Below are 7,737 nucleotides of genomic sequence, written 5' to 3'. Positions count from 1 at the left end.
AGAAACACCCAAAAGTGGCAGGAAGAAAATGGTATCCAGAAGTTTCCCCGGCCAGTCTCCTGACATGAACCCCATCGAAAACCTCTCGGCCATACTCGACCGGCAAGTCAAGAAACAACCAAAAAACCAACTTCGAAGAGCGATCTACTCCAAGTTTTGAAGCAAGAGTGAGCGAAAATCCAACAATCTAAAATTGACGAGATGATTCTCACGATGCCCCAAAGGATCAACGAACTCCACGAAGCGAAAGGAAGATCTACTAGATATTAATCAAATTATAAATATATCAATTCATGCGAATATTACTGAAAAATTTCATTTTTTTCTGAAAAGGTGGTGTCTATTTACTTGTGATCACGCTGTGTATATCTCAGAAAAGCTACTTCTTATGCTAAATTATCTATTCTCTAGCATATCTGCTTTATTTCTTCATACAAACACAAAAACACACACACTCGCACACAAATAACGCGATCGTCTATCCGAGGTTCGACTCTCAGATAACGGTTATTTACTTAACCTTCTTCATCAGTTTTATCCGAAAAATGTAGAGATAATTTGCGAATTAGATACAAAATAAATACTAACTCAACAACCAGCTCTTTTTTCTCTATTTTTTTTAAATGTTTTTGTATATTTTTATAATGACTATCAAAATTTAATCTCACATTCTTTTTTAAATCTCTTTCACAGTTATTTAGTTCTATAGACAATCTGTCTTATATGCGTCCGCCCTCCCCTTCCACTGGTTATAGAGTAAATTTAAGGGCTTATAATGCAACGAAATCAGGGTTCGATACCAGCGATGAACGCAGCGAAGACAACCCAATGTGTAGCTTTCCGCTTGTAAAAATAACAATAAAGAAAAATATTCACCTATATTGTTCATGTATTTTAAAGGAAGCATGTGTCAGTTAAAGTACTTATAACAACTTACACGATAGTTCCTACTGAACAAATATTCACCTATATTGTTCATGTATTTTAAAGGAAGCATGTGTCAGTTAAAGTACTTATAACAACGTACACGATAGTTCCTACTAAACAAATATTCACCTATATTGTTCATGTATTTTAAAGGAAGCATGTGTCAGTTAAAGTACTTATAACAACCTACACGACAGTTCCTACTAAACAAAAGCTAATATAAATCTTGTAGTTGCTCTGGAAAAAAATTCTCGTTTTTTAGTATTTTGAAACGATCCATGAATATCAAACAGGCGAATTTGAAGAGCGACCTCTCAGAAGATTCCCTCCATTTTAAATCTTGTGGAAAAAAAGATAGATCGGTTAAGTAAATTGATTTTTTTTTGACGGGAAAATAAGGAAAACAACTGTATGCTAAACTGAAAAAAATTATAAAACGTAATGAGAGTGTTTCTTTCCAATTTTAATTAATGGGAATTAGCATTTTAGTATAGTGTTTCTTACAATAATAAGCTCGCTATTTCTGTACACAACGTATGAAATATGTGGAAATCTCACGAGGCTAGAAGAGAGTTATATCAACAAAAGTTTAATGCTTTCAAATTATCTTCGTGTTACAAAAGTGAAAGCTCTATAATAGCTAATGAATGACTCGTTGAGATCCTTGTTTATTCTAGTTCGGTTAGAATTCGAAACGTTTGACGTAATTGCAATAATAATAATAATAACTTTTAATGAAGTAAATTGCTGGATATATCTTTAGTCGTCTCTTTGTGAGGATTCCAATGAATATTCAAATACTGAAACATTACACCAATTAACAATAACTGAGCCCGGCATGGCCAGGTAGGTAGGGCACTCGACTCGCAATCTGAGGGTCGCGGGTTCGAATCCCCGTTACACCAAACATAGTTGCCCCTTTCAGCCATAAGGACGTTATAATGTGACGGTCAATCTCACTATTCGTTGGTAAAAGAGTAGCCCAAGAGGGTAAATTCACAGACAAACAACGGATATTTATTAAAGAGATTTAACATACTTACAACTTCATTGCTTTCTGGTGATTCCAATAAACATTTAATTGTTTGTTGTTAATCAGAACCCTATACAATGTGCTCTGCCCACTACGGATATCGAAACTCAATTTTTACCGCTGAGACAAACATTTAAAATAAATAAACGCTATGCGATTAACAATTCTAAAAACGATTCTTTGTGTCAGTTAACAATGTGCAACTTGTCGGATTGTCCGTATAATTTCCTAATTTTAGCTTTTGATGTGTTTACTTACTTTAATGAGTGTGTCTATCTTTTTATGCTTCGTTTTAAGATTCATTTGATGAGACAACAATAACTATGAAGTTTTCAGTTTCTAAAAATAAAGAAAAAAGTTTTGCTTATTTTTACTTTAAATAATATGCTAAAATACTGTGGCTTTGCCATTATACATCTACTCCCTATATAGTTATCTAAACGGCTCTTTGAGTTATTATCTCATGGAAATAAAATTTCTTTACGTTTCTAGCAAACTAATGTTCAGGTTTATAATCTTCTCTCAGTAAGACTAGCTAACACAACCAAAGAGGAAAAAAATGTTTAATACTTATTTTGAACAATGTCAAAAAGCCTTAATTTAGTATATCTGTGTATCTACTATCTGTGTCTCGTTTTAAACCTTTCATTTTCAAACATATGCTTAATAAGGTCCTATATGTCAGGGAGGAAGAAAACTATCAGTCCATCCAAATGTAGTCGACTTGATTGGACTGAAAATAGCGAAGACAGCCAAATAACTTATACAATTGATAGCTGAGTCAGTTCGGATGTTCAATTATCGAAGATCTAAAATCCTATAATATATAAATAACATACATGATAAAGTAACAAGAGACCTGTTTTCTGAGGAATGTAGAGGGTAAATCAAACACTGACTACGTTCAAAATCATTGACGTACAAATGTAACCTTCTCATTACACTAAGATATATATATTCATATCATTTTATATAAGAATGACTACGTTCAAAATCATTCATGTACAAATGTAACCTTCTCATTACACTTCACACTAAGATATATCGTTTTAATATAAGAATGAGTACCTTGAAATCATTCGATATAAATTCAAGCTTTTTATAACACTACACTAAGATATATATGTGTGTCGTTTTGATGTAAGAATGAATATGTTTAAAATCGTTCACTTACAAATGTAACCTTCTCCTAACACTAAGATATACATATACATATCGTTTTGATATAAGAATGACTACGTTTATATTGCTCATATATAAATTTAACCTTCTGAAACCACATCGCACTAATATATATATATATATACATATATATACACATTGTATGTACCTTTTCAAAAATAATATAAACTACGTTTTTCATTCATACACTAATTTAAAATTTCTCAAACTGCTTCACATTAGGATATATATATAAGCATATCTTATGTCTATGTGTGTGTGTGAACATACTGTTTTTAGAAAAGACGATTACCTTATTCACACATTAATTCAAAAGTCTTACTTAACTGATGTACTTGTAAATGATGTGAGCAAAGACGCACTTCACCATTACGTGTGGTATCATGTTCATGGGGCTCATTGGATTTCAAACTCCAAACATCCCATTTTAAACCTAGAGCAAAGACGCACTTCACCATTACGTGTGGTATCATGTTCATGGGGCTCATTGGATTTCAAACTCCAAACATCCAATTTTAAACCTAGAGCAAAGACGCACTTCACCAATACGTGTGGTATAATGTTCATGGGGCTCATTGGATTTCAAACTCCAAACATCCAATTTTAAACCTGGACACAAAATTCTCCGCGTATGTTTATTACTTAGGGAATTAATTAAAATGATATGTTATAATAATCTAATAGATTTAATACATACATATATATATGACTTTAAATTAGCCGTTTAATAATTTTAAATTATAGTGGTGCAGTATAATATCATTTCGAAATACTCTACAGTAAGTTTCGTAAACCCCCCAATGGTACAGCGGTACGTCTGCGGACTTACAACGCTGGAAACCGGGTTTCGATACCCGTGGTGGACAGAGCACAGACAGCCCATTGTGTAGCTTTGTGCTTAACTTCAAACAAATAAACAAGTTTCATAAGTAATAGCCCCCCCCCCCAATGGCACGGCGGTATGTCTGCAGACTTACAACGCTAGAAACCGGGTTTTGATACCCGTGATGGGCAGAGCACAGATAGCCCATCGTGTAGCTTTGTGATTAATTACAAACAAACAAACAAACAATCATAAGTAATAAAACAAGGATATTCTCCAAAACATCTAATCTTTTTTTTTTCAATTTTCAGTGCTGAGTGAAGGATAGAAACCATTTTCAAGGAAGACGACAAAAAACTTAAAATAAATGTTATTGTTTTTTTACCCGACGTTTCGGCTTACGCCTTTATTTTAGGGTCGTGGCTTATGACGTTCGAAGATCCTCGAAAAAGGCGTAAGCCGAAACGTCTGGTTTGGTTTGGTTTGAATTTCGCGCAAAGCTAGAGGAGGGCTATCTGCGCTAGTCGTCCCTAATTAAGCAGTGAAAGACTAGAGGAAAAGCAGCTATTCCTCACCACCCATCCCTTACTCTCGAGCTACTCTTTTACTAACAAATAGAGGGATTGAGAATGACAAAATGACGCTCCCACAACTGAAATGGCGAACATGTTTGGGGGACGGTGATTCGAATCCGCGACTCTCAAATTGCGAGTTAAACACCTTAACCACCTGACCATGCCAGGCCTCATGTCCAGTTGTACAGCAAGCCATACCAGGCCTCATGTCCAGTTGTACAGCAAGCCATGCCAGACCTCATGTCCAGTTGTACAGCAAGCCATGCCAGGCCTCATGTCCAGTTGTACAGCAAGCCATGCCAGGCCTCATGTCCAGTTGTACACCAAGCCATGCCAGACCTCATATCCAATGGTACACCAGACCATGCCAGGCCTCCTGTCCAATTGTACACTAAGCCATGTCAGGCGTCGTGTACAATTGTACACCAAGCCATGCCAGTCCTCCTGTCCAATTGTACACTAAACCATGCCAGGCTTCATGTCCAATTGTACACCAAGCCATGCCAGGCCTCGTGTCCAATTGTACATTAAGCCATGCCAGGCTTCATGTCCAATTGTACACCAAGCCATGCCAGGCCTCGTGTCCAATTATAACAGAATAGCAGTTTTTTTTACACTTGTAGACAAACAAAACTGCGTGTTTCACTATGCTTCATGTCTAGTTTATTATTATTTTATTTTAACGTTGAATAAACTTACCCTTTTCATTAAGTTCTTTCAGTCTTATTTAAACCGGAATCCTTAAAACTAATGTAGTTTATATAGCAGAGCAAAAGCTTTTAATGTCACAGTACGTAAACGCTAAATCGGTTCTTCTACCTCGTTAAATTAAATGGCTGCGATTTATCTCCTTCACGTACAATGAATACCATCTACTATTTCTTTGTTGTTTTTTGTATACATGAAAAGCTATGAACAACAAATTTAAATAACAAAAAATGTTCAATATGCCTCGTACTCAGAAATGATTATTTAATTACATTTGAGTACATAGTATATCTATATGTATATTCTGAGCTGGACTGAAAGTAAATATACTGTTCTTACTCTTGAAGAAGAATAGTCAATTATTCGAAGCGCTCGAGTTTCTGTGTCTTTTGAAATCAACTTGATTATTTTTTTATGATCCTTTGTGCTAATTCTTTCATCATGACTACATATTTCAGTACTCATTGTATGGGCTTTGTTTAGGAACGAGGGTTATTACTTCTTCTATTACAATTAAAAACCATAAGGGAAAGAAAACGTAGAAGCTAAATCTACTGGAAAACGGAATAGTTTCAATTCTACACCAAGAAAGAGTAAATAGAACTCTATACAAAGTTTATCAGTAATTTTACTGTTATTTAGAGCTTTTCACAATTTAACCTTTTGAAATTTTCTATGGATGGTTGGTTCTCAAATGAGTGAAGACGTACAAATTTTAAAGTAATGGCAAATTAAGTAGTGTAAAGCCAGATACAAAGTCTCTCGTGAAACTTCGAATACTCGAAATTTTTCTTGCGGTAGTAAGAGAACACTGATCACGATGGTCATATCTTTTCTATGACCACGCTCATAATAGTTGTATACGTGAAAAAAAAAATACAAGGTTTAGTTGTACGGTTGACAGGTCTATCAAATGAAAGTTTTCAGAGCCTCCAATACATTTGTTATTTACTTGAAACACTAGCTAACTCGAAACAGTAACGAAATCCATAAACACAAAAACGCAAGTTCATTAGAAAAATAGTGTAACGATCATGAACACACTTGCAAATCTTTCTTGCAGTTTTCGGAGATTTCTTCAGCTATCAATGCTGTACATTTGTAAAATGAACAGCAACACAGCAACAACACAGAGGACCTTGGTCATCCTGTTGTACTGCTCATGTGATTGTTAGGTCCTAGTAAACTATCGCAGAGTCCAGCTGTGTTATTAGAATGTTTGAATCCACTATATATATACGTTCGTTTAATGTGAAATATTATGCTTAAAGCCGTAGGTGAAAGCCTTTCGAAAGTTGAGAGCGATGTTCATCTTGTAATACTGTTTGGTACGAATTGCATTACCACTAAAGTAATGATCCAGGCTCTACCTAGAGTCTCAGTTGTATGAACAACAATTGTAATGGTATGAATTGGATTACGTATGTGAAAAATAATATAAATTTTATATTCAAATCGATTACAAATAAGAATTATAGTAAGGATTAATAACACATTATTATTATTACATGGACTAACTTTACCATTATTCAGAAAAATTGACAAACCAGCAAGCAAATATTCTTGTTCCAGGAGCAGATCAATTAACCACAATTTCAACAGGTGAAATTCTGAGCGAAAGCAAATAAAAATATGTAATAATATGTCAACCACGCTATGTTTACTGAAAGGGCTGTACGCTAAAAATCCACCAGTATTTCTGTTGATGATTGAGGAGCTTTCAGAGCTGGTAATTTTGTGCCAACTTTACTTGCTGTGTCACAATTAAACAGGGTATGTACAGCTGGTTGAATTTGGGCAAGTTCAACACGCATGAGAATTATAAGTTCATGAATGGGAATTGCGCGTCCAGAATGTTTAATTCTACACAAAAACTAAAACACATAAAGTCCATAATGTTGCAGCGTTTCTTGGTAAATAGAATTTGAATTCAACTCAACTGTTTTTCCCATTTGTACGGCTATGGTGGGGGAAGTAATAGAAAAGTTATGGATTATTATGACATTATATGACTTTTTTTTTCTAACTGTCCTTTGACCCCTTAACAAAAACCACAAGAGAAATTTCGAGTACTCGAAGTTACACACGGGACTTACAGCTGGTGGCTCTATAACTAAAATTTCCAACACAAAATAAATATGAAAGTGTAAATGAACTTAGGCTTAGACATTAAGCCTAAAATTGTAAGACAGGCAAAAACAATTATGTATAGTATACCATACAGGAAATGACCCAATTAAACACGAAAGTAGCTTGGGTATATTACCGATATAAAATTAAAGAAAAAGTAATTCTAGGTCTCCAATCAACTTTTAAAAAAACTATACTGAAAAATTCAAAACTTTTAGTAAATCAGTTTTTGTTCTATTTAATTTTTTTTTCGGAACTATCTCAAATTTAAGTAAACTATGTTTTTTTTTAATTTCGCGCAAAGCTACACGAGGGCTGTCTGCTCTAGCCGTCCCTAATTTAGCAGTGTAAATCTAGAG

The 7,737-nt window shown here is 34.5% G+C and overlaps 1 protein-coding gene across 3 annotated transcripts in view; it reads right to left on the bottom strand.

The window, feature by feature from the left end:
• Positions 1-7,737, bottom strand: part of LOC106458317 — a 49,861-nt gene that overhangs the window by 32,649 nt on the left and 9,475 nt on the right. Inside the window, exon 1 of one of the 3 annotated variants that reach the window (XM_022384497.1) lies at positions 2,219-2,232. The exons of the other annotated variants lie outside the window; for them this stretch is intronic. The gene's annotated coding sequence lies outside the window, so the exon portion shown is untranslated. Of the gene's footprint in view, positions 1-2,218; positions 2,233-7,737 lie in introns of those variants that run through there. 3 annotated transcript variants of the gene reach the window in all.

The sequence above is a fragment of the Limulus polyphemus genome, unplaced genomic scaffold (assembly GCF_000517525.1).
Source record: "Limulus polyphemus unplaced genomic scaffold, Limulus_polyphemus-2.1.2 Scaffold444, whole genome shotgun sequence".
Classification (NCBI taxonomy): Eukaryota; Metazoa; Arthropoda; class Merostomata; order Xiphosura; family Limulidae; genus Limulus; species Limulus polyphemus.
Note: the sequence above shows the minus strand (reverse complement) of the source record. Positions and strands in the feature narration are given on the sequence as shown.